Genomic DNA, 11,811 nt, shown 5'->3' on the forward strand with positions numbered 1-11,811 from the left:
AACGCCTTAGTACTGCCACTCTGTGTTCCCGAAAAACTACGACTGTGCCGCAACAAGTAGCTCACCGCCCCATGATGCTTTGAGCGTCCATGTTGGCTGAAGTGCAGCGCCGCCAGCTTTCCCTCTAGGTAGTAGTAAGAAACTCTATGTATCGGGCGGTAGGTTTCGTCACCTAGCCTATACTTCCCTCATTGTTAACTGTTCTCCGAGTCCCTTCTCCTAGCCTCAAAAAGCAGTGAACTGCCCCGCGAATTATCGAATAATCGCTCTTTTTTGATGCCCTGTTTTCGTGTCCTATATATGCCTAGCGCCGATTTTTCATGCATTCTTTCTTTCCACATCTTTCTTTCCGTCTCCTTTACCTACACTTTCATGTTACTATTTTGTTGCGTCCCATTCCTCACCCGCAAATACTTCGTTCTTAGCTTTCGGGTTCTATTAGTCCATTTTGTGTTCATACTTTTCATGTAGATACTTGTACACCTTTTTTGCCCACCTTGTTTCCTCCATTTGGGTTAGTCTCTGATCATATTTCAGTTTGCTGATTGCCTCCCAAACCTCAAACGACGCCCAACCCATATCTCCCTGGACTCCCTCATTCGGAGTGTTCCCATGGGCTCCCAAGGCTAGCCTTCCTACACTTCTTTGTCTGACCTCTAGCCTTGACTGTACTTCTGATTTCGTGCACAGGACTGCATTTCCAAATGTGAGGCCCGGTACCATGATTCCCTTCCATACCCCTCTAACCACCTCATACCTATTATAGTTCCATAGTGCTCTATGCTTCATAATGTCTGAATTCCTTTTTCCTTTATCCTTCAGAATCCTCTCATGCTCTTCCAGATAATTTTTACCTTCACTTAGCCATATACCTATACTTATAAGTTCTCACATGGTCTATCATAGTGTGCTGTATTTCTAGTGGGTCTCCCCTCATCATTATATACCATTATCCTTGACTTCTCTCTACTGCTTTGGAGTCCCAGCTTGTTGCCCTCCCCGCCACTGATATTAACTAGTTCCTGCAGCCTATCTTGCTTGTCTGCTAATAGTATAATGTCGTCCGCATGCATTAGTCCGGCAGCTTGCTCTCCTGATCTTCCTCCCTTGTCCCATTGCTGTCCCTGCTCTCCCCGAGTCCATCCGCCACAGGCTCTGCAAATGCTGCTTCGATTGTTTGTCTGATAAATTCTTGTGCTTCCTCTCCCTCTACTCTTTTTCCATCCTGTGTGGTCAGAATGTGTTGGATGCCCTCTGTCCTCTTCCCTTGTAGCCTTATGTGCTCCCAAAACCTCTCTGCAGCATTCCTATCTTTCTTATTTACCTCCATCATCCACTGGACTCCCGCCTTTCCTATTTTGGCTTGGACTAATGCCGCTGCCTCCCTTATACTCTCAAGGTATTCATTCCATTTTGCATCCACTTCATCTGGTGCGGCCCCCATTTTCTTTGCAAATCTGTGTTCCCTAGATGCCTCTTGTCGTCGCACTATGGCTGCCTTCACTTCCCTGTCCCACCAGCTTTTTGGTGTGTGTCTTTCCTTTCTTCTTCCCTTTTTTCTTTGGGCCTTCTCTAACTCCCCTTCAAAAACCCCCACTAGGGCATCATATGTCCACTCCCTCTCCAGCTGCTTGGATATATATCTTCAATGTGTCCAGACGCTTCTTGCAGTTGTGCATCAGTGAGGTTATGTTTGCTTTCTCTCCCTTGAGTTCCTACTGCTGGTATTGCGCTACCAAATGTAATTTTGATTCTTGTGTGGTCGCTTCCCAGGCTTTTCATACCTTCTTCGTCAATCTTCATGTCCTCTAACCTGTTATACAGTTTGTGTGACATTAGGCAATACTAGTCAATAGTTCAGTGCGAGTTATTTCTTACCCATGTTACTTTCCCTTCGCATTTTATTTCCGTATTAACCTTTACTAGATCATGGGCATCGAAGAATTCTCCTAACATCTTCCCCGTTGCATCTCCAGGTCTGTCAAAGTATTCCAAGTTACCATTCATATCTCCCAAGATGATTATTTGCCGATGCGAGCCTAACTCCCTGATGTCTTTAGACATACCTTCGAAATGCCCTTTATTCTCTTCACTCCCTTTACTAATGCCCGTAGGCCCCCACCTTTACGGTCTTTCTCTTTTCTGTTACACCCTATCCAGGTGTAACCTGCAATGTGTGGCGGTTCTTCCATGTCTCTCAGGTGAGTTTCCGCAACCCCATATACCCAAAGTTTTCAGATTTTAGTTGTTCTTTGACTTCATCCCATTTAATTCAACTTCTTCCCCCTTGTATGTTAATGAACCCAACACTGAGAGGTTGCTTTTTTTTCATTCGCCATGCTCTTTTCCTGCCCCCCCCCCCCCCCCCTTCTTTCACATTTGTTGTCTACTCCTTGGCCTGCAAGGTATCCTGCATGCCTGTAAAAAAGCCCTACGACCCATCCTCTTCCCAACCTGCCATCACGCTGGCTCGACGTAATGGATGCCGTCAGGGCAGAATGGGTGGGAGTTCCTGTCTCCGTAAATTATCCGGTTGACATCCATCACATTGTACCTGAGGGACTTTCTCATCTCTCTGATTACTGAGTTGGCCTTCATGGCCTGGTCCACAATGTATGGGGCTTGTCCCCTGATCTCCAGGACTGTGCACAGAACAATGTGCACTGCCTCGGAGGTCGCCCTGAGTTTTTTACCCCTGTATATTTATTTATTTCTGATACCCTCATGGCCCACAGGGCATTATTGAGGGGAGTGGTACATAGATATAAAACGAAACTGTTACAAAAAGGGGGGTAACGCATACATAGACATGCCTACAAAAAATGATACGCATGATCGCAAAAAGAAAACTAGCTGCAAGAAAATACATGATTCAAAAAAGTGAAACAATACAATGATTAGGAATACCAACACCAAAACGAATAAATTCACAAAAACAGTCGAAAAACTTTGCAAGTAAACACAAAGATATGAACTACAACATGACCGTTCGTAGAAACGTACGATGGCAGAAGGCTATTAATAAAACAAAGTGCATGCGAAAAAAAAATAAACAGAGCTAAATACACAATATTCAAAATGAAGTGAACCAACTGAGGCTATGGTAAACCATATTGTAATGACAACAGTGTCCTAAACTCATCAACGTCCTTTGCAGCTACAATATGTGGTGGTAGGTGGTTCCACTCCGACGATGTTTTTGGAATAAAGGAATTTATGCAGCATGTTGTCCGGCAACGAGGAACGCCAACTTTCCGTGAGTGATCGATGTGGGATGAAACATATGTTGGTGTTGTGATCAATGCATCTTTCAGAGTAGAGTTCATGCTGTAAATTTTGAAAAACAGACACAGACGGGACACTTTTCTGTGCATAGCAAGAGGGATTAATGATAAACTATTTTTTATTTCTATGACACTGGAAGCACGATCATAGTTGTGCACAATAAAACGCGCTGCTCTATTCTGCACAGCTTCTAGGCCGTCGATAAGTGTGTTAGTGACACTGTCAAATGCTTTGCGAGTCTAAGTATATACAGTCAGCCTCATTGCCATGATCAAGTATAAAGTTAATATTGCTCGTAAGACTTATTAATTGTTTCGCAAGAGAAGTATTTTCTAAAACCATGTTGCGCACAGTTGAAGAACAAAGATGACTCAAGAAAGTTAGCTACGTGAGACAGGATGACGTGCTCCATTATCTTGCAAGGAATGCTGGTTAATGATATTGGTCGATAGCTGAGTGAAAGGTGTTTGTCGCCTGACTTGTGGAGTGGAACCACCTTACCCAATTTCCAGTCATCTGGGAGTTCACCGTCTTGTAGGGATTGCTGAAATAATTTTGACAGCATTACGGCAGAATATACTTTAGTGTTTTTAAGAATTTTACTGCTGATATTATCTGGACCGCAAGAAGAGGATAGTTTCATGTGATCTATGATACTTATGATGCCTTCAAAGTCAAAATCAATGGGATCCATTGGGAATGTGATGTGACCATCATAATCCGGTAGTGATGTGGTAGAGGAGAGATAAAATGCCCTAGCAAAAGTTTCATTAAGTACCTTAGCACTGTCGCTAATAGGGATGGGATTTGATTGTGAATCGAGAAGAGATACAGATGGCTGGTCTGAACCGTTGACAACGTTCCAGAACTTTTTTGGATCAGTTAGTAAAAGTGATGGCAGAGTAACGTTAAAATATCGCTCCTTGGCTATTTTTAACGCATTTTTGTACTCTTCAACCACACCTCTGAGTGCTGTCCAACGTTGAGGTTTTCCCAATGACTTTGCCTTGGAATATAACCGTCTTTTTTTGTTACCAAGGCGTTTTTATGACCGGGTGAACCATGGTGACCTGCCATTAGTAGTGATGATTCTTCGAGGAACATGCAATTCAGTTAGCTCATGTAGTTTGTTCTTAAATAAGCACCAATTTTCATTAACAGACCTTTGGTCAGACTTTATGAGAAAGTCATCCAAAAATAGCTTCGAGGAATAGTTCTTCGAGGAACATGCAATTCAGTTAGCTCATGTAGTTTGTTCTTAAATAAGCACCAATTTTCATTAACAGACCTTTGGTCAGACTTTATGAGAAAGTCATCCAAAAATAGCTTAAGGCCATTGTGTGTTTGTTTTCCCAAGTGCTTCCCTCTTTCCTGCAACACATCGTTGACCCATGTTTTTCCAAAGCTTAGCCTTAGCCCGTTCTGCCACCTGTCTAAAACATCCACCCGGAATGCCCTCAGCCTGCACCTTTCCATTACTGATGCTCATAGCGATGCATCTTTCTTTCCTACGTCAACCTTGACAGCATTTTGCCAATGCGGCTTGGCTTGGCTTGTGGTGTTTAATGTCCCAAAGCAACTCAGGCTATAAGAGACGTAGTAGTGAAGGGTTCCGGAAATTTCAACCACCTGGGGTTCTTTAAAGTGCCCTGACATGGCATAGAACTCGGGCCTCTAGAATTTTGCTTCCATCGAAATTCGACCGCTGCGGCCGGGCTTGAACCCGCGTCTTTCGGGTCAGCAGCCAAGCACCATATCCACTAAGCCACTGCGGCGGTCACTGAACATGTAAACCGTCTGTAATTTATTGCCCATCTTATGTAATGCATGATCCAACAGTGCTTTAGATGTGACCCAACCAGTAAATTGGAAACTGTCAGCCGGATTGCAGATTCACGGGCGAAATATGCGAAACACGAGAAAAGGAAATATCAACGCGGTGAATGGCTGCATTCATCTCTCAGTGCGTGTGCGCGAAGGGCAAAGGAGTGACACCAGGAAAGGCGTCAAATTGCTTTTCGTATACGGATCAGGCCGTGGAGTTTTTAGTTCCTCGTGATCGACCCCATGCCGCTGTCACATTGTTGTAAGTTTTTTTTACCCTTCTCTTACGATGAAACGGATCCGGCAGAGCTTGATTTCGATGAATTTCTTTGGAGGAGAAATTCTAGAGGCCCGTGTACTGTGCGATGTCAGTGCACGTTAAAGAACCCCAGGTGGTCGAAATTTCCGGAGCCCTCCACTACGGCGTCTCTCATAGCCTTAGTCGCATTGGGACGTTAAACCCCATAAACCAAACCAAATCAGAGCTTGATATCATGAGCGTTTGTGCAAACACTGTATGTGTCCAGCCACATACAGTGTTTGTAATGTTTATAATTTATTTTAAAAAATCAGCTTCCCCACAAATTTTTCGTACCCGAGTCATGAATACATGTCCGAATCGAGCTGCGATGTCATGTAGTTTACAGAAATATGAAGATATTATCTTGAATCATTATGGCAACTATTTCCCTCCTCAATAGTTTTCACAATTTGGCTTTGCAATGGCAGCTGAGCTTTTGTTCTTCCTTCATGGCTGTGAGCATTAAAAATGGCAACAACATAGAGTGCATGCTCTAGGAGTACGTGTGATCATGCGGTGCTGCCATGTGGCAAGCAAACTAAGGTCTTTGCAAATTTGTACTCTACAGATCCGTCCTGTTTTGTGTTTATGCTGCAGGTCTGGCTTCATGCGACTCAATGTGTGCATGACAAGCTGCAGCAATGTGTCATAATGAAATCGTGCTTTGCCTTTGCTTGGCAGGTTTGACCCGTTCGTGCTTTCACCAATTGGAGCAAAGCTCCGTAAATGTCTAGCCACAGATGCCAATCATTTTTCCGCGGTCGAGGATGTGTATCCAGGTAATCATGCAGTTAAGCAGTTAACTTTCATGCAGGTTTGAGGTAATTTCCATTTGAGCCAGCCAACCTGATAAAACCGAGTGGATCTCGATTTCTGTTCTTCACTGACTCTAGCTAACACAGTCGTGAGTGGGCTTTCCGTAACTGCTTGCAGCTCTAGCGGACTACAGGTATTGGATGTGCCATTTATTTTGTTCTGAGGTTTATGCCGTCCGTATATTCAGCTTTTATAATCGCAAAATGATTCTTTGATTGTCGTGGTGTTTGCTTTCGTGAAGTGATGCGCAAAATTTAGTACACGAATATTACCAAAAACTGTATGTGGCAGCTACAACCAATACTCGTTTCACCTTAAAGCAAAGTCGAATTCTCTGTACTATAATTGCTGCTAAACTCAGGGAAAACAATTTTCCAAACGCTCATGGTATTGAGCTCTGCCAGAATCGTTTCAGCGGAAGAGAATTAAAAGCAACTAAAGTTTGCAACCACGTGACAGGGCATGTAATGTGAAGGCAAGATAACCTCTGGTCCTTAAGCGTAACGGAGTGGATCCTAAGCGAAGGCAACCATAGAAGGGGGCGGCAGAAAGTTAGGTGCGAAGATGAAATTAAGAAGTTTGTGGGGATACGGTGGCTGTAACTGGCAAAGGACAGGGTTAATTGGAGAGACATGGGAGAAGCCTTTGCCCCGCAGTATGTGTGGTCAGGCTGATGATGATGATGAACTTGCCCACTCTACAATCCTGCTTCTTCAGCAGACCTCTTCTACAAGAACCTCTCCGTTCTCCGGCCCAAGCACAACTGTGCCATCAGCAGCATCATCCTCACTACTGTTAAGATGTCTCAACCTCTCGTATTGCACATCTGCATAAGGAGGCTATGCGAACACACTTGTTTCTTGCAACTATCGACACGTGGCCATTTGGTCATTCACTGTTTCCAAATACTGAACGTCATTCCTTGCCAAGACGAAGACACCGAACGTGCAGACGTGCGCACACAAATTATTTTAAGTGTTCTCGATCCATAAAGAAGGAAACGCTTGCATTCACATTCCATTTATAACACTGAGAAAGAAGGAAAACAGGTTTCTTGGAGGGTTCGTCAAATATTTAGGGGAATCCCCCAAAGTTGAGTACTGCTTGGTTTCATTTCAGTCCTTTGACCCGTTGACCGCGTATACACTCCATCTAAGCACGGGTTAATTCATGATTTGTATTTATTTTTAGTTCTGTGTATTCTTGCACCATATTTTTTAGCCTATAAATCTGAACACGACAAACGCCTTAACCCCTCATCGATCACTCACAGTGCCGGAGGCTCGCCTTCTTCGGCACGTTCAAATGAATGCAGTCATCACCCCATCTCGCCTCTTTCTCTATCGCTATCGATCAGACCCTTCCTGTCCCAACTGCCCCTCCCTGTATCTATGCGGACCTTGCCCACTGCCTCTTCTATTGCCCGGCTGCTTAGCAGTCGGGTTCCTACCCCCCACCTTCTTTATCCATCACCACGTGGCTCGACTGGCTTGGCGCTGAAGGGGAGGAAGAACAGCGACTTCTGGTCGCCCAGGCGGTCGACATGCTCGGCCTGTAAATTTTGGCCAAATAAAGGTCTTCTACTACTACTACTACCCCTAAAGAATAGCATACTGATTCAAGTAACTCATGTTGCTCAAAACCATTTTAAACTAGCAAAGAACACACATACACATATTCACATAAATATTGCAAACAAGTAACGAAAAATAAATTCCAACACCATTCCATCTTAAACCATGAAATATGCATGTCTTGCATGCCTGAATGCATGAAAATGTAGAACTGCAAACTGCAGAGTTCACAACGCAACAGCTGATACAGGTCAGTTTTAATGCGACAATATTAAGGGCATTGTGTCACAGAAAAGCCAGCAGCGTTATCAGCGTCACTGGTTGCGAGTAAAAAATCCATGAAAAATCCCCAGAGAAGCAACCTAGGTCACATGACGTTGTGAAACTATCATAACCTGCCTACCGGATCGCGAGTTTTAATCAATGATTGGTCATGAGAAGTTCCTTGGGAATAGCAACCAGGGTCGCACAAGCCCCACTGGTGGCGCCACCTGCCATCGCAGAGAAGTGCCGCATTGTTTAACCATCGCACTAGCAGAGGTATGAGGACTCCCAGGGGTTTATGAATGTAAAGCAGAGCATCTCCACATCCCTATCTATAGGCATTAACACATCATTGCTATCAGGTCATATACCCTTTAGGCAGATCTTGAGTGTCTCCTCCAGCTTCAGTGCAAAGCCATCGCTCCATACGTACCAACCCCTAGCAAGAACCTTGTCTTCTTCAGAAGAGGGTGTCGCGTCACATAGTTTATGTAACCTTGTGGCATCATCACAACCTGCCTACCCGATTGTGAGTAAACTGAACACCACGAAGGTGGCAGTTATGGTTTATGGGGTTTAACGTACCAAAGTGACTCAAGCTATGAGGGATGCTGTAATGAAGGGCTCCGGAAATTTCAACCATCTGGGGTTCTTTAACGAGCACTGACATCACACAACACACGGGCCTCAAGAATTTCACCTCCATCGAAATTCAACCGCCACGGCCGGGACTGAACCTGCATCTTTCGGGCCAGCGGGCGAACGCAATAACCACTGAGCCACCGCGGTGCCTGGCAGGTGGCAATTAAATTAATGACTGTTTGTGAGAGGTTGCTCAGGAAGAGCAACATGGTCGCACAATCCCTACCGATGGCTGTGACAGAAATAGCCACCTGCCAGTGGAGCGGCGCATTGCTAAACTGCTGCTCCACTGCACTAGTTTTAGTATTGGAACTCACCACAGTCTATGAACGTTAAGTAGACGATGACCAATTTCATATATATGGTCATTAACCCAGTAAACTTATCGCGTCATACCCTTAAAGGTGCCCTGCGACATAGATAAAGCATGGGGTCTTTATTCTTTGTATGCAGAGTAAGGGAAATGGTAAGTCTTGAACGCACAATGAGATCACCGAAGTCATAATATTTGATTTTTAATCTTCGCTAGAAATGCTTGTTTTGAGCCGATGGTGTCGCAACGCGGCGGCCATTTGCGGCAGCGGAAATGAGGTGACATCCAGATAGGGCGCTGCCTTTCTCATTGGTTGGGCGTCCAGTTTGCATATTGTTCCTGTATACTTGTGAAATGGATCCAAAATATTGTCTCTGAGTACTGAAAGCTTTTCGGATGCCACAAAAACTGGAAAGAAGCAGGGAAAGCGAACGAAAACTAACAAGAATACAGCGAGGGGCGACACTTTCCATTCTGCTTCAAACCTTCATGGCGGCCAGCGCTGTTCAAAAAACGTTGGCTCAAACCAGAAAGCGCACGCGTCGAGACTGGCCGTGACCATACCAAGACCGCAGCGAAAAAAAAAGCCAGTCGACACACCTTGCCCGAAATTGTGAAGAGAAAGGCCGGACAGGAGACGGGAGTCGAGTTTGGGGAGGAGGGGGGCTACTGCCGACAGCCTTCCAGTCAGACTAATAAACTTCGGGGAGCTTCCTTTGTCACCCCTGCCCTGACTATGGCGCCGTGTACACGGGGGGAAGACGCCGTCAAAATGCGCGGCTGTCTACAGCCCCGACAAAGCAACAACTGCATGCACGCTTCCGCTGCATGTGCGCTAGGTGTGGTTCTAATTGGTAGCGCCCAATCTCGGTACTGGGTGAGTGAAATGGGCGAGTGAAGTGCGTTTTCGCCCGAGCCTTTCATTTTGAATTTTCAGAGTGGAATAACTTTCGTTTGCGTGCTCCGATTTCAATAATTCTTTTTGCTCTATTCTCTGGAAAGCATAGTAAATCTATTTAATGATATTAACTGGTACTGATGAAATCATCGCGGTGCCCCTTCGAGGAGGAGCTTAAGGGGGGACGAGGGTCTTAAAACTCACCTTTTTTTTATGACTATAATCTCATGAAATTTTACACACAGATGTGTTTTTCTCTTCTGATTCCAAAAATGTAGCCATAATTGAGCTGCTGATCTTCGGTCAAAAGTTATCATAAATTCTGGAGCGTAATTAGGTAATTTCTTATTCAGCTTTAATGAACTTCCTCATTACATTTTTGTTTAGGCCACGCATAAACAGCAATTTGCAATTGGCTTAACTAGTTGCAGTGTCAAATACTGCAACCTTTTACTCTCGACACAGTATATCAGGATGACATGCCTTCAGAGAAAATCGAAGAATGTCACTACGTATGGGAACTCTCCGGCTATCAATTCATGTAAATAAACGCAACAAAATGCAATGAGAAAGTTCATTAAAGCTGTGTAAGAAATTACCTAATTACATTCTAGACTTTGAAAGATTTAATACCGCCAGCTCAATTATGATTACATATTTGGAATCAGACGAGAAAAATGCATCTGTGTGGGAACTTTCATGACATTCTAGCCATAAATAAAAAAAAGTTATTTTTAAAACCCCCGTCCCTCCCTAAGTGTCCTCTCCGAATGGAGAATGAACACATGGTTTTGCACATCTAGTCAGCTAAACTATGATAAACCCCTACCATTTTAGTGTTGGACACTGAATATCCTGGAACCATGGGCATCTGGAGGAAGGGGGGGGGGGGCAAGGGGGGCTGGTGCCCCTCCCTCCTGGAATGTCGTATATTTCTTATGCACTTGCAGAAAACAACTACACAGCTTCATTAGCACGCTTTGGTGATTGTAACTTTTCGCATTTTGATTATTAATATTAATTCTTGGCTCATTAATAAAATCCAATGCATATTCTCCAAGCCTAGCACTAATTTGCTGTTTCCAATTTTCGTTTCATGAGGGTAGTTTAGACCACAAATAGTGTCTTTTTGGTGCTAACTCGCGGCGTACCCCATCCCCAGCCATCGTGTGCCCCCCCTAAAAAAGTTCTGAGGACGCCCTTGCCCAGAGCACTGCAGCTTTTGCCATTTCTGCTGTACATACGTTTTCCCCAGAAAGCTGCAAGCAGCAGTGTGCTGCCACAAAGAAGTACATGCATAAACAATGCAACAATGACTGAAAGAAAGCTGCAGAAAGGCACAATCACCCCGAACGAGTAAGGCAGAGCGTTTGCAGAATAATGGAATAGCTTGAATCTAACTTTCTGAAGCAGCCATACGGGTGCATTCTGGTGGATATTAATAATTACTCTCTAACTGGTCTAACTGGAATATATTCCAGTTTCAGGGTTCACCCCAAATACGTTGGACTATGGTCAACACATTCAGATCAAAGGATACATGGTTTTACAGGACACGAGCATCAACCTATGGGTCTCCTGATGTTGGCAGCGGTTCTCCTTGGAAGATTCTCCTGGCAATTAGCAGTCCTTGTCTTTTTAACGTGGTTTATGACACCTGTGAGATGGAAAAAAGAAAGCAGCCCAAATGAAAATAATGTGCCAAAGCCACAATCAGCATTGTTATACTATGTGCATTAAAACAATAATAACATGAATGACACGAGGACATGTGAAAGGGAAGATAAATAATGCGATGGAAGAGTGTCAAGAGTTTGTCCTTGCTCGGTGCAGACTATTAAAACGCTTAAATGTTAATCCTTGAATGATTCTATAACAGCAGAGCGCGGTGGTT

This window comes from Amblyomma mixtum, chromosome 1, assembly GCF_055824585.1.
Source record: "Amblyomma mixtum isolate Tamu chromosome 1, ASM5582458v1, whole genome shotgun sequence".
NCBI classification, from domain to species: domain Eukaryota; kingdom Metazoa; phylum Arthropoda; class Arachnida; order Ixodida; family Ixodidae; genus Amblyomma; species Amblyomma mixtum.